A 15,478-nucleotide genomic window follows, 5' to 3' on the forward strand; every position below is an offset into this window, starting at 1 on the left:
AATCCTCTTAAAGATATGAAGGATGCGTGTGTGGCCTTACTGAGAGTTTAGGGCAGTGGAGGGGCGGCTCAGCCTTCCCTCCTCTGACGGCTGATGAACTGTTCTAATAGTGTCAAATTAAACACTGACTTTTAAACTGCTGATAGTAAGGAGAGTTCCTTCATGTTCTGAATAGGCTGTGTTCTGAACAGCATCTTTTCTACAGCTATTTCTTTTGCTTCTCTGGTTTTAAGTGATTTTCAAAGAAATGCCTGGAAAATTGGTACTGTTCTTGTTTGCTAAAGCTACTGTTATGCAAAATATCAGAAATGGATTGTCTTTTATAAAGGGGGTTTATTAGGTTACAAATTTACAGTTCTGTGGCCATAAAAGTGTCAAAACGAAGGCATCAACAAGAGAATACCTTCACGGAATAAAGGCCGATGGCATCCAGAACACCTCTGTCAGCTGAGAAGGCACATGACTGGCATCTGTTGATCCTTTGCTCCCAGGTTCTGGTTTCAAAATGGCTTTATACAAAATGTCTCTGGGCTTCTGTCTCTCTTAGGTTCTCTCTCTTAGCTCTCCTGTGCAACCTTGCTTGTTCTCCCAGGCGTTTCTCTAAGCGTCTGGAGGTTCTCTCATAGCTTCTCCAGGCACACTCTGGGCTTCATCTCTTAGCCTAGCGTCTCCAAACATACTTATGTCTGCATCTCCTAGTGTCTGGGTCTGTGTTGACCCTTAGCTTCCCCTGTGGGCAAACTCTGGATTACATATCTTAGCTTCTGTCCAAGATGTCTCTCAGTTTCTCTGAGCTCCTCTCCATGAGGTCGGTCTCTTAAAGGACTCCAGATTGATAAACTAATCAAGACCCACCCTGAATGGGTGGGGTCACATCTCCATGGAAATAATCTAATCAAACATCTCACCCACAGTTGGGTGGGTCACATCTCCATGGAAACAATTTAATCAAAAGATCATAGCCACAGACCTGACTCCCAGGGGTGTAAATCTCCCTGGCAATGCAGGATATGACTCCTGGGGTTGAATCTGGACCCGGCATCCTGGGACTGAGAATATCTTCTTGACCAACAGGGGAATGCGAAATGAAATGAAATAAAGCTTCAGTGGCTGAGAGATTCCAAATGGAGTTGACAGGTCACTCTGGTGGGCATTCTTATGCACAGTATAGATAACCCTTTTTTAGGTTTTAATGCATTGAAATAGCTAGAAGTGAATACCTGAAACTACCAAGCTCCAACCCAGTAGCCTTGACTCTTGAAGACAACTGTATAATGATGTAGATTCCAAGAGGTGACAGAGTGTGAAAACCTTGTGGATCACACTCCCTTTATGCAGTGTATGGATGGATGAATAGAAAAATGGAGACAAAAACTAAATGAAAAATAGGATGGGATGGGGGGGTGATTTGGGTGTTCTTTTTTATTTTTAATTTTTATTCTTATTCTGATTCTTTCTGGTATAAGGAAAATGTTCAAAAATAGATTAGGGTGATGAATGCACAACTATTATGATGGTACTGTGAACAGTTGATTGTACACTTTGGAAAATTGTATGGTATGTGACTATATCTCAATAAAACTGAATTTAAAAAAAAAAAAAGACATAAGACCAAAAAAAAAGAAAAAAGATCATACCCCAATAAGTCTGCCCCTATAAGACTGCATTAAAGAACATGGATTTTTATGGGGTACATAACAGATTCAAACCAGCACAGGTATATTGCCATCTTTTATTTTTTTCTGAAGTTTTTTTCCTTTGGGTGCAACCATTCAGAGTTAAGCATTTATAGAAGACTCTTGCTGTTTTTAGCGGTGTACTTCTGCTCTTGTACATTTACATAATAGAAGGTCACTATTAATCATTTATATTTTTTGAGTTGGTCAGTTTGGTCTCATCTGCATTATTTTCAGTGAGGGAAATTTCTTCATGCTCTCATTTAAAAACAACCTCTGTGTACAGTCAGTGTAAGATGAAAACAGGGAAAATTTAAAGAGTAAAAAAGGTTGTGGTTTTAAGATCTCTTTAAACCAATTAAGCCATCAGATTTTATCTTAACTCAAGAATCTGATTGGGAATGAGTAATTTATCTTGTATGAAAGCCTCTTTCATACTAATCAGTGTAGTGTACACTAGCTTTTCAGTTTTGAAATTAATTTTTGTTACATACCTATATAAATCTAAGAAGATAAAAAAAATTTTTGCATATAAGGCACAGTCTTGTAAGACTGCCAAGGATCGTCTTCCCTCTTTTCTTCCTCTGATAGGCAGAGAGAGCAGAATTTTGAGAGCATTGAAATTCCCTCTCCTTTTCAGGGTGCTTATAGGTTCACGATCTGTTAGGGCAGTGGTTCTCAACACTGGCTACGTGCTAGAGTCGCTTAGAAAGCACATCCTTCACTTACTCCATCCCTCCTTTCTATCATGCTTTAAAAATAAACAAACAGACAAGCAGACAAACAAACAAACTCTGCATCAAGCCCAGACCCTGACCTTCCAATTCCTTGGCAAGGACAGAAGATGCAGGATACTTTGCTTTTCTCCAACAGGTGGGGCCACAGAGCACCCGGCCACCTGCGAGATTCTTATGCCCAGTTCCCCTGCACCCCAACCCCAGCCCCCTTCCCAGCAGAGTTGGAGCTGAGGCAGGGGCCATTGGCGCTCAGTTTCCTCCTCGATCCCCTCCAGGGCTCAGGGGTCTTCTGCTTCCTACTGCCTCGGACCATGAACTGGCTGCATGCAGGTAGCAGGAACTATTATCTGCCCAGAACAGGGGGGGATTCAGCAAGAAGAGAATAAACATTTCTTCAGAATCTGGCAGTGGCTACTGAGACAGTGACCACTTTAAAAAAAATCATTATAACAAAAGCATTATAATGTCCATTGTAGAAAATTTGAGAACTATAGAAAAGCACAGAGAAGTGATGAAAAAAATATCTGCAGTCCCACCTCCCAGAGAAAGAACCATCATTAACATTTTGGCCTTTTAGTACCACCCTTGGGTAAATGATGAAAACAACAAAAATAGCCTAAATAAACTTTTGTTTAGTGAATATTTATTTGGGGCTTAAAGTGAAGTTGCTATTGACCTTGCAACGAGAAACCTGAGGCTCAGATGTAAAGGAACTTGGTTCAGGGGTTGGAGCTAGTTAGTCAATATGAGATCTACCTAATTGCAAGAGGAGGGATACTAATCCTCAGAGACTGGTATATTTATAATTGTTTGTTGCTAATAAAAATTGGGCCACACTTTACATTGGATGGTAACTGTATTATTATATTTGTGCAAGAGTATTATTTTTAAACATTGTCTTTTTATTATGATATTATTGAGGAATCTGTGTTTATGATAGTAGCATGCCACCTGCCAGAATATTTTATTTGACTTTTTAGCTGTGGAAGCCTATAGTGCAGGGAAAGTCCAAAGTGCTTAAATTAGGAATGAGGTGGTATCAGCCACTCTTGTGTCTGTGTGAGAACCTGGCTAAGGTTTCTCCCTTGCCCACCTACAAGTGAGTGCTGCAAGCCTGAACCCTCTGCTCTAAGCCCTCCAGAGCCACTTAAGAGTTTGAAGAAGGCCAAGGCCCTCTGGCTGTTAGACAGCAGTACATGAGACCAAAATATGGCCTCTTTTGTAATTATGAAGAAAATCTGCACTGGATTTTTTAGAAATGCTAATTTATTTTTTCCCATTTAAATGCTTGTTTCTCCAGCTTTAAAAAAAAAAAAAAATTATACCAGTTGACCCTAAGTGGCACAATTAGATGGAACTGAGTTATAAAAGGCAGTGCTCTTTGTAAGAGAAAATATAACACTAAATTCTGTGTTTCCTTAGTTACTTAGCATTGTAATAAGATAAAAGTAGGACTAAAGGATAGATCTGGAAGGCACTCTAGGAATTGATGTAGATAAATGTGGTTCTAAAGCCACTGTGCCAGTTATTTAGCGAAGATTGAGGCAGGCAGGTTGAACTAGTTGAAATTTCCTTTTGGAAGAAAGGCACTTCTAATGCTTTGTGTTTAAGGGAAAAACAGATCAGAGAAACTCAGAATATTGCTTCGGTCTTGTGAGTTTATATTTCACTGAGGCCTAGAAATATTACTTGTTAAAGTCATTCCTTTTGAAAATGTACATAAGCATTTTCTTTTCCCATGCCAGGAATTCAGTTAACTTTAAAAAACAAAACTAAATTGCTGGTTTGATCAGTCTGATTTTCTCCTATTTAGCTCCCATTTATTTAATTATATTCTTCATTCAAAGAAGAGTAGAGAATTTGGGCTGAGTGTGTCTTTTACTTGATCCAAGCTTTTATTTATTTTATCCTGCTTACTTAAACAGCATTATTTTTTTTAAATGAGCGTCAGGTTGTTTAATGTGCTTTTTTGATTAGATTACTTGAAATATGAAAACTAGAGTTGAGGAGGGATGAGGAAGGTACATCATTAAAAAATATCCAGCAGCAGTGTTGTCTATTTGAAGGGTTTATTGGTGGATGGTGGTGGTTTTAACAGTAAAACCAGGCAGTTTGAAGCTGCCCAAATTGTTTTATTTTTGTTTTGTTTTCTAAGTTTGATCTGAACTGAAAAAGGACAGAATCAAGATTTCAAATAGTGATTAAAAGTCTTCACTGTATAACTGTCACAGAGTGGACCTCCCCACATGTGTATCGCCTTTAACAGAGTCCTCACTGGACTAGTGCAAATATACACTTCTTCTAATTGGTAATTGATGCTCGTTTGTATGACTCTCATTAAAGTTTGTGGATTAGTTTATGGTGCTTTCTGGGGATTGACCCAGAGTTCTGGAGAACCTCTCTGTTCCAGTTTGCTAATGCTGCCATTTTGCAAAATACCAGAAATGGATTGGCTTTTTAAAAGGGAGTTCATTTGGTTACAAAGTTACAGTCTTAAAGCCATAAAGTGTCCAAGATAAGGTATCAACAATAGGGTACCTTCACTGGAGAAAGGCCATTGGCATCCAGAAAACCTGTTAGCTGGGAAGGCATGTGGCTGGCGTCTGCTTGCTCCCAGGTTGTGTTTCAAAATAGCTTTCTCCCAGGATGTTTCTCTCTAGGCATCTGCTTTCAACAGCCATCTTCAAAATATCTCTCTTGGCTGCAGCTGCTCTGAGGTCCTTCTCTTTGTGAGTTTTTATAGGGCTCCTGTAAACTGATCAAGACTCACGCTGAATAGAGGGGGGCACACCTCCATGGAAATAATCTAATCAAAAGTATTACCCACAGTTGGGTGAGTGACATCTCCATGGAAACAGCCTAATCCAAAGATTCCAACCTAATCAACACTAATATGTTGGTCCCCACAAGACTGCATTAAAGAACGTGGCATTTTGGGGGACATAATGTATGCATACTGGCACACTTTCTCTGTTAGACTTCATTGTATGCAGCCTGCTGTGCTGTTACATGCAATGTATGAGAACACAAACAGCCCTTAAGACATTTTTTGAACTTGAAGCAGAATTTGCCGATATCTCTTAGGCTATCAGTAAGGTTTTACCATTCGTGAAGTTATTGACTTCACTAATTGCCATTAAAAAAATAAAAACCGCCTTATTGGAAATAGTTATTCTAATTTGCAAGTAAACTGAAGGTATCTTCTGTTTGTTTTTTGTTTTGTTTTGTTTTTTTGCCCCCCCCACGACCATCAGAGAAAGGTACCATTTATTATCCATGTCCTCAAGTTAAAAGGGCGTATTAATAAAATAAAATGCCAAAGGGTAAATTATGAGGTTGGAAAACTTGATTGAATTACTCTCTGAAGAAGAAGAGCATAAATTTTTTTGTTTCCTTATTTCTGTGAGTAATTCCGGGGAGTATCTGCTCTAAGTCGAAACCAGAACTTTTCTTCTTTTCACAGTTCACATAACGTATTATAAACATGGTTTCATTTTCAGAGCAATGGCCTAATTGTTATGGTTCCATTCCTTCTATTCCGTTTCTGTCTTTTTTTTAAAGCAGTTCTCCCTCTGGCTAGTCCTCATTAGTTTTCCACCCTTATGTCGTGTTGGTGTCGCTCAGGATTGCTAACAGAGATTGTTTTCAGGAGCCTCATTTCTCTTGAATTATAAGTGATTGTATGTGACATTAGTCTGTGGCAGTAAAAACGAGCATAAAATATAAGATTTCATTGTGGAATCCAATAAAGTAGCTTTCCCTGGACAAAACTCTTAATTATATCACCTCATGATAAGAACCTGAGGATGAGAACATCAGTGCAATTATGGATGGAGAAAAAATTCATGAGAAAGGTACATTCTGTGTTAGATTTCCTAGTTTCTTGTTATGGGAAGAGGTCACTTTATTAATTTTGGTTCCTGCATATTGAGTCTGCTATTATTGTATTGCTAATATTATTAATAAAGGTGCAATTAAAATAAAAAAAAAAAAAACTTTAAGACACAAGAAACAAAGCTATTGGTTTTTGCAACCTCAAGATAAAAGTATTTCAGTGCACAGTTCTTTTTTTATTACCCACCAAAATTTTATTTATGGGCACTGGAATTTGATTAATGTTCATGTTTCATGAAATATTCTTCTTTTGACTTTTTTCCCCCAATCATTCATAGATGTAAAATTCATGATTAGCTCATGGACCAAACAAAGACAAGCCACATTGGTCTCATCTTGTATGGTTCCATTTATAGGAAATGTCCAGACAGGCAAATCCATGGAGACAGAAAAGCGAAAAAAGCCGATTGGTGGTTGGCAGGGGCTGGGGGAGAGGGCAGTGAGGAGTGACTGCAAATGGGGATGGGGTTTCCTTTGGGGGATGATGAAAATGTTCTGGAACTAGATAGAGGTGGTGATTGCACAACATGGTGAATGTATTCAATGCTGCTGGATTGTGTGCTTTAAAATGGTTAATTTTATGTTACGTGAACTTGACTTCAATCAAAAATCATGTATACACTTATGCTTGTATATAACTTAACATTGGGATATGCATGAAATATAAAGAATAAGACTGTTGACGTTTTGATATATTTTTAAAAGACCGAACTAAAAGCAAGCTGTGGGCTGGAGCTTGCTGACCCCTGATTTAGGTAAATAAAAATAGCTAACAGGTACCGGAGACCTCTTTTGGGGGAAGACTTTTATAGATGGCATCTCCTACTTCTGTCAGCATGTGCTCCTTTAATGAATGCGAGACTGAGGCTCAAAAAGAGATGCTCACGGAGTCGAGAGGTAAATCTGCTGGACATTCTTATACACTATATAGATAACACTTCTTAGGTTTTAATGTATTGGAATAGCTAGAAGTAAATACCTGAAACTACCAAACTCCAACCCAGCAGTCTGGACTCCTGAAGACGATTATATAATAATGTAGATTACAAGGGGTGACAGTGTGATTGTGAAGACCTTGTGGATCACACCCCCTTTATCTAGTGTATGGATGAGTAGAAAAATGTATGGATTAGTAGAAAAATCAGGATAAAAACTAAAGGACAAATGGGGTGGGATGGGGGGATGATTTGGGTGTTCTTTTTTCACTTTTATTTTTTATTCTTGTTCTGGTTCTTTCTGATGTAAGGAAAATGTTCAGAGACAGATGGTGGTGATGAACGCATAACTGTTATCATACTGTGGACAGTGGATTGTATACCATGGATGATTGTATGGTGTGTGAATGTATTTCAATAAAACTGAATTTAATTAAAAAGTAAATTAAAAAAAAAAAAAAAAAAGAGATGCTCATTCACTCAAGGTCATTTCGCTGTAAGTGTCTGGAGCTGGGATTGGAACCAGGGCCCGGCCAAAAGCCCCTGTTCTGTCCGCTCCTCACCACGCTGAACCCAACCACCATGAGGCTTAAATGGGAAAAACATGCAGCTCCTCAGTGTGGACCTGGCATACAGTAGGCACTTAATAAATACCACATCCTTTTCTTCTTCTGGCCACATGTCAGCAAGACTTAAGCAGTCGTGGTCTAGATGGTGGGATGATGAGGGGCTCTACTGGGAGTCCACCTATCATCAACCAAATAAAGCTCGGCACCTTCTCCACACACTCCCTATGTAACTGTTCCTAGAGCAGTAAGAAAACCTCGGAGACAGGCAGGTGGATTGGACAGGGTCCTTTCTTATCGAGTGTCAACTCCCAGTGGCAGCAGCAAGATGGTGGTTCAATGAGAATTCCACATCACTGCGCACATCAGGGCACAGCTTTTGTTTTAAAGGAGCTCAAGAAAGCTTTGAATCCTCTGGTCCACAACACACTCTTGCTTCCTGCATCAAAATAGAAAAATGTTGGGTAATCCATTATTTGTAGTTGTTCAGCAGTTATTGCAATTTTACTGGAACTCTTTTATTTGATCTGTTACGTGCCTTTTAAGATCAAACCCTAAAACTAGGGTTTATGGATCACTTGTTATGTGGCTATTCCTAAGCGAGATTTATAACAATTTTCTAGGGTAGGTGAAAGTATATCATTTTATTAGATGAGAGCTTTAAACTTCAGAGAGGTTAAGTAACTTGTTAAAGGCTGTGTAATTCATAAGTGGAAGTGCTGGGATTTGAACCCAGATCTACTTTGACCCCAAAGCCTTAAGCTTTTCCTTTGAGCCACTCTGCTTCTGCTCTCATTTGAAGGTTGGAGGGTCACCCATAAACAATGTGGTAGGGAGCCTCTGCCAGGATTTAGGACTAGCAAGAGCAGTTAACTGACTCTATCCATGGTCTGCCTTTTTCGTAGCCCCAAGTCATCTAGGCACATAGTTTATGTTTTCTGGCCTATTTGTTACATTTGATGATGTTTCCTGTCCATAACCAGCTCTTCCCTCCATTTCTTGATGACATCCAATATTACTAGCAATATTATTTATAAAAATAATAACTGACCTATATATAGGTGAGAAGTTGTTATATGTACTTTGTATAATCATTTGATCTACCCAAAACTCTACTAAAACCATTTTTTGATTGAGGAAACTGAGGCTCAGTGGGATTAAGCAGTCTGCCAAAGTCACACAGCTGGTGAGTGGTGACACCAGTGTTGGGGCCCAGCCCTTCTGATTCCATTCTTCATCTTAACCACTCTTCCACAATGCTTTTTCATCTTGGGCCTGCTCTGCTACGTCTACTCCTGAAGCTTCTGACATAGAAAAAAGCAGCTGGAATGTACTCTTTTGTTGAGAGGAGAGATTGCCATCCAGTAAATCTTTTACAGATGCTGTAAAATTGTATTTTCACTTTCTTGGGTTTCCTTTGTTCCTTGCACTTACCAACTCTGAAGTTCACCTTCCCCAATCCTGTTACTTTTATAAAATAGGAAGCTTAAGTCCAGAAAAGTTCAATGACTTGCCTAAGGTCATAAAACTTATCTTTTTAAATAAAGTAACAATGATGTTGTATTTGAGATAGTCTTATCGTACCATGACTTGAAGTTTTTTCCAGTTAAAACAAGCTTTTTGGGTGACCTTGAGCAAATAAAAAATTTGACCTTTTCCTCTCCTTTATTTTATGGTAGTTTTCCTGGGGCTGTCAAAGATTTTGTGGAAGTTTATATTCCAGGCCTGGAGAAATAATTTGGCAAAACTAAACTCAATACCAGCTTCCTTCTCTTTTCACTCTTGTGAACGTCTACCTTGCTTCAACCCTTGGTCCATTATCTGAGCCAGGGAACCTGGCCCATATAAAAGCTGCCAGAACTTGCAGTGCAGTGCGTAGCTTTTCTGGACTCTGTGCAGTAATGCTTTGTTGAGATGGAATAGAGGTGACAAAAGCACAAGTGTTTAGGTGGCAGTTCTGGTGTGCAGATTGTGTCAGGGAACTGTTTGCTCCTTGCTGGAATTTTAGAAGCAAAGCGTGTTTCTAAGTAACCCCAACATAGACTGATGGGCAGGATGGAGAAGCTCATGCAGAAGTTCCTTATTTATAAATAAATAAATGCCCTTCTGTAACTACTCAGGGATCTTAAAAAAAAAAAGGGATTTACAGTATATGGATGGATGAGTAGAAAAATAGGAACAAGAACTAAATGAAAAATAGGGTGGGATGGGGAAATGGAATGATGTGGGTGTTCTTTTTTACTTTTATTTTTATTCTTATTCTTTTTGGTGTAAGGAAAATATTCAAAAATGGATTGTGATGAATGCACAACTATATGATGGTATTGTGAACAGTTGATTGTACACCATGGATAATTGTATGTGAATGTATCTCAATAAAACTGAATTTAACAAATGGATTTAGTTAGGTCTCAGCATTGCTAAATGACTTGTTTATTTAGCCAACGATGTTTTCGTCTGGCTGACTCTGGTGTTTAATTGCATTTGTTATATGAACAATCACCCACGTACAAGGCATTCAGGCATACAAAAGTTAGAGTGTTGATACAATATTTAGAGAATTTTCAAAACATATATTTGGTGTCAAAGATAGATAATAAATTTTAATCAATATATATACCAAGTCCCCACATTTGGGGAGAGGGGAAGATTGTGTGTGTGTGTGTGTGTGTGTGTGTGTGTGTGTGTGTGTCATTGTTTCTCAAACTTTGACACACATCAGAATCACCTGGAAGGCTTGTTAAACCATAAATCGCTGGGTCCCACCCCTTGAGTTTCCTTTCTGGCAGGTCTAGGGTAGGGCCCAAGAATTTGCTTTTCTAACAGATTTCCAGGTGATGATGCTGCTAGTCTGGGGATTACATTTTGAGAACCATTTTGGGTGAGAGAAGCATAGGAAAAAGTCTGGAAGAGTGAGTCACTATGGTGTTAACAGTAGTTATCTCTGGGTAATGAGGATTAGAGAGCGCCTTATTTTTCCTTTATACTTTTAAGTATTTTTTCCTTCAATGCCTATTACTGTCATCATCAGAAGAACCAGCATTTAAATTCATTTTTGAGGCTCTAGTACTTACACACTCTCATGAGCACATAGTGTTTATTGTACTCTATTGTCCAGCCTTATAATACTGCCATTATAAAAACCAAGTTTCAAGAATGTGGTGTTTGTGTCCCTTGTTCTCATTTTGTCTTCTCAAGATGTGAGCTTTTAGAAGGGCTTATTTGACATTGATTTCTTATTTTAGTACATGGTACTGGACACATGATAAATGTCTCAGTGTGTACTCAATATCAGATCCTTTTTATGTTATATCACTTCTCTTAAGACCCCACAGAATCCTATTTTATTAATACGAATTGTATTTGATATTCCTTCGGAAGAGGAAGGTAGTCTCAGATTTGAAAGAGTAGTAAAGAATTTGTCCAAGATAACAAAACAAGTCAAGACCAAAATATAATCCAATTGCCTTGACCCCAGAGTAAATCAGCCATCCAACCAATTGACCAAGTAACCAACAAAAACATAGCGCTAGAAATAGTACTTTATCCTGTAGAAGTTTTACAGTTTTAGGAATAATATGTGCACAACACCGTATGTACATGACCAAACATGAAAAACAAAACCTCCAGAATGCAGAGTTTTCCTGTGAAAGAACAGTAATGGTATTACACATTTTTTGTGTATTTCATTGATATTTTAGGAAGGCCCTCTCTCAATTGAAAATAAACTCAGATGTTGACTGGTTGAGAAAACACAGGACTTAGAATCCAGAGAACCAGTTACTTAGTCTGATTCTATCAGATTTTAGGCAAGCCACTCACCCCCTTGGATTAAACCCTAGTCTGTAAATGGGAATATTAGCCTGTGGATGCCTTGGATTTTCATGATGATCAGGTGAGCTCGGGGGCGAGAAGCCTGATTAGATGTTTATTATAACCCGCTGGAACTCTAAGATAGTGGTGTGATCTAAGCAGTGATGTCACCACCACCCTGTGGAAACTCACAACTCCCTGTCCTTCCTCGGGGTAGGTTATGGCAAAGTTTGGTGGCCCCACGTTCTTGTCTACCTCCCATCCTGCCCAGCCAATTTGGCAGTAACCCAAATTGTGTGAACTCTGAGGTCAGACGACTTTGGGAAAAGCAAATCAGTGCTTTCCTGATAACACCATAAGTTCCTTTCCTATTACGGTGTCTCCAGGAAGTTAAAGTAGTTACAGGCTCTATGGAAATCCATGAATCTGTTATATAAAAAGTGATCTCTCACCTGAGGAATTTGTTTGTCACTTCATCGTTCACTGCCTGTATTAGGAAGCTGAGGAATCAGACATTTGCCATCACTCCCTTATAAATTCTTACAGTACTTCACAGTTCTAGCTATGATGACACTTAATTAATCTATGTCCTAAATAAATATTTCCTGGTGGTTTGATGTATATTGATCAAAAATTCAAAAGAAATTGTGACTTTTTCAAGGAAAGGGGTAAATTTGCAGTACTTTCTAGTTCCCATAGCACTTGCTCTAGGCACGTGTTAATTCATTTTATTCTTCAAAAAGCAAAAGGATAACACTTAACAAATGGTATCTTTTTAAGTATTGCAGGCAGACTGTAACCCCATTTCTAGTTCCTTTTCTTTGTCTTAAGGTTTCAGTGAGTTTCGTGTAACAGTTCCCCTCCTTGTCAGCTGTCCTTCTTTCTGTGTGTGGTTGAAGAGTTGTATGTGGTTGTGAGATTAGTGTTGTTTGAAGGCACATGTGCAGTGCTTCATTCCTGCTAGAGAAGGAGGATGAAAGATAAAACTAGGTGTGGTGGCTTGGAGTTAAGTAGCCAGAAAAAACAAGTCCTTAAATTTAATCCATTCCTGTGGGTGTGAACCCATTATAAACAGGATCTTTTGTTGAGATTACTTCAGTTAAGACATGACCCAACTGAATCAGGATGGGTCTTAATCCTTTTACTAGAATCCTTTATAAGCAAAATGAAATTCAGACACATAGAGGGAAAGCCATGGGAAGAAGCCAGAGGTCAGTGGAATCCAGAGAATCCTAAAGAGGCTGCCAATGCAGAACGCTTCGGTCTTCTGGGGGAAAGCACCGCCTGGCTGATGCCTTGATTTTGAGCTTATCCTAACCTCAAAACTGTGAACCAATAACTTCTGTTGTTTAAGCCAAGCCTTTGCATGATATTTGTTTTAGCAGCCAGGAAAATGAAACATCAGGTCCCTGAAATCTGTTGTTTAGCATACAATATACGTTATTCTTCTTAATTTTTTTTTAATCTTTTATCTACCTATTCTTGATCAAATCTCCCTTGCTCCTTGTCCAAAGGGAGCCATTATCCTGAATTTGTATTTATTATTTCTTAATTTATATTTAATATTGTGTATAGTTTTTTGTTATAAATAGTTCCATTTTTTAAAAATTCAGTTTTATTGAGATATATCCACGTAACATACAGTCATCCATGGTGTACAATCAGCTGTTCACAGTACCATCATACAATTGTGCATTCATCACCTCAATCTATTTTTGAACATTTTCCTTATTTTATATAACAGTTAATATTTAAAAAATTAATCATAAAGAGTCCTGTATTTTTTTCCTTGAAGAGCTGCTTTATTGAAGATATTCTTTTCTTTTGAGTTATTGCTGAGTTCATTCTGGAATGCTCACAGGATCAAATTGTTTGTAATCTTGCGTTTAGCTTTTATGTTATTTATAGTGTCTGGGTCTGTGATTAAATTGTGTCTCAATATTTCTGTTATACACTAGTCTTTCTAAGTTCATGTTTACTTATTGGTGTGGTCCAAATGCTTCTGAAGTTAAAGTTTAGGCCTTGATGTGACCTCCATTATGTGTTTTTGTTAACTTCCTTTTAAACATAACTTTTTGGATGTTACCTTATGATGACATTTAACACACATGACCTAAGTTGTAAGGAAACACAACTGCTTATGTTAAAATGTTCTAATGCTAAGATGTCTTTGACAATGACATACTGAGCAGCAAAGAGCAGGTATATAGTGAGGCTTTTTACTACTTGGTAGTCTACTTGTAGCATCCTAGAGCAGAATAAAATGAACTCTGACTTCCTTTTCAAGAATTACACCCTGGTCAGGGGAGCAGAACTAATGGTGACTTCTGTTTCCTAGTGTCCCCTTTGCTGGTGCCCTTTGATGTGGCTGGAAAACTGGTGTTCCCAGGTGTTGGCTGGCTGGCTTCACAGAATTCCCAGGTTCTCTAGCTGTTCCTGGTCCCACTGTCCCCACCACCTCAGGCCTCTTCTGCTGTCTGGATTCTCTTGTTACGTGTTCTGTCCAGATGCATTGCCTTAAATATCTTTATTTTGACCTCCTGTGTATCTACACTCCTTACCTTAATTCTCCATTTAGATCATCTGATTGGCTCCTCAAAGTTAGCATGATTAAAACCAACTCCTGATTTGCTCCACCAAACCAGTTCTTCTCATAGCCTTCACCATTTTAGTAAAAGACAATCCATTCTTCTTGCTTAGGTGAAAAACTTTGGCTTTCTTGTCAGTTCCTCTCTTACCACGTTGATTGATTGCACTAACTCCTTAGCAAACCCCTCATCTCTAACTTCAAATAAAACTTCTTAACATCTCCATCACCACGCATGCTCCAGCTTCAGAATTTTTGCACTTGCTTGTCCCTTTGCCTTGTATACTCTTCTCTCAGATATTTGATGGATGGATTTGAAACATTTGATTTTTTTTTTTTTTTTTCTTTTTGGGAGCAGTTTTAAAGGAGGAGTGCATTTAATTTGATTCCAATATGGAACTCATAGGTAAAGAATAAAGTTTCTTAGGATTATATCCATTTATCCCATCTTTTAGATTTTGTACATCTTAAGGTGCGGGGTAAATCACTTAACCTAGATTCTGTAGGAATTTGTTGCCCTCAACTATGAGTCAGCTACGTCTTCATTTCATACCCAGCTATAACCAGTAATAAGAGAGAAAAATATACATGAAAGGTAATAATAGTTATTTTAAGTGTATTTTCATCTAAATGTAAGATGTTTTGCCCCTTGGTATCCTTCTTTTAAATTTCTTTCTTCTCTGCCTTGCTTGTTCTTACCTGTCTCCTCACAGTCCATAATGTTAACCTTGAAGAAACTCTTTGTCCTTGTTTTGTTGTGTTTGTAAAGAAGGGTTGAGCAAAAATAGAGTAATCCAACGTAAATGCAAGCATTATTTAAGAGAGATTGCCTTCAGTAGAAATTTTATTTTTTGTGTATACACATTTCATTTTGCTTGCCAAGTCCTATTAGTTGAGTGACTAAAAAATCTGCAAAGGAACTGTTATTGATTAATCCAAGGAGAAACTTCAAAGTTTAAGTACACCAATATATTGACATTTTCATGAACAACATTGAAAGCATCAAATGGGCCCATAGCAATTTAAATTATTTTGAGTCCAAGACTAGACGTTGGGCAGAAAATTCCCAAAATGTCTACTGTAAGCATCTTTACCAAATACTGTAATTAGTTCAGGAAAATTCCAAATAAAGTTCAAGTCCTGCTGGAACTTGTTCTAGTTTGCTAATGCTGCCGGAATGCAAAACACCAGAGATGGATTGGCTTTTATAAAAGGAGGTTTATTTGGTTACACAGTTACAGTCTTAAGGCCATAAACTGTCCAAGGTAAC

The 15,478-nt window shown here is 38.2% G+C and overlaps 1 protein-coding gene across 6 annotated transcripts in view; it reads left to right on the plus strand.

The window, feature by feature from the left end:
• Nucleotides 1–15,478, plus strand: part of KIF13A (kinesin family member 13A) — a 208,647-nt gene that overhangs the window by 40,672 nt on the left and 152,497 nt on the right. The window lies entirely within an intron of this gene.

The sequence above is a fragment of the Choloepus didactylus genome, chromosome 7 (genome assembly GCF_015220235.1).
Source record: "Choloepus didactylus isolate mChoDid1 chromosome 7, mChoDid1.pri, whole genome shotgun sequence".
In the NCBI taxonomy this organism is placed as follows: domain Eukaryota; kingdom Metazoa; phylum Chordata; class Mammalia; order Pilosa; family Megalonychidae; genus Choloepus; species Choloepus didactylus.